Source organism: Penaeus monodon, chromosome 23 (assembly GCF_015228065.2).
Source record: "Penaeus monodon isolate SGIC_2016 chromosome 23, NSTDA_Pmon_1, whole genome shotgun sequence".
In the NCBI taxonomy this organism is placed as follows: domain Eukaryota; kingdom Metazoa; phylum Arthropoda; class Malacostraca; order Decapoda; family Penaeidae; genus Penaeus; species Penaeus monodon.
The window spans coordinates 39,263,560-39,264,070 of NC_051408.1; positions in this window are offsets into that span (position 1 = coordinate 39,263,560).

The window sequence follows — 511 nt, forward strand, 5'->3', positions numbered from 1 at the left end:
GCTATCTGGAATATCACAACATTCTCTTCAGCGTGGAATTGAAGCTCAGAAGTACAGGAGTACTCTTTTCCATGTTATGCATGGGGTTATATAACAGCAAGAGATTTCTTTTGTTTTATATATTTTTAGAAACAAAGACATGTTTCTATGTTTCAAGCCAAATGTTGTTTGGGTATGATGATATGATGATTACCATCCGTAGCTTCCTCCGCCACTTCCTCGTCCTCCGCCGAAGGATCCTCCTCCGCCTTGGCCGAAACCGCCGCCGAAGCCCGAGGCGCCGCCGACGCTAGGAAGAACGCCCACGCCGACCAAGCGCGCGCGGACGACGCTGCCTCCACCTCGTCCGCCACCATACCCGCCGCTTCCTCCGCTAAATCCACCGCTGCTGAATCCAGCGCTTCCACTAAATCCTCTGCCACCACCGAATCCGCCACTTCCACCATGGCTAAATCCACTGCCCGAAAATCCACTTCCGATTCCACCTCCATATCCACCGCCGGCTGCCGCC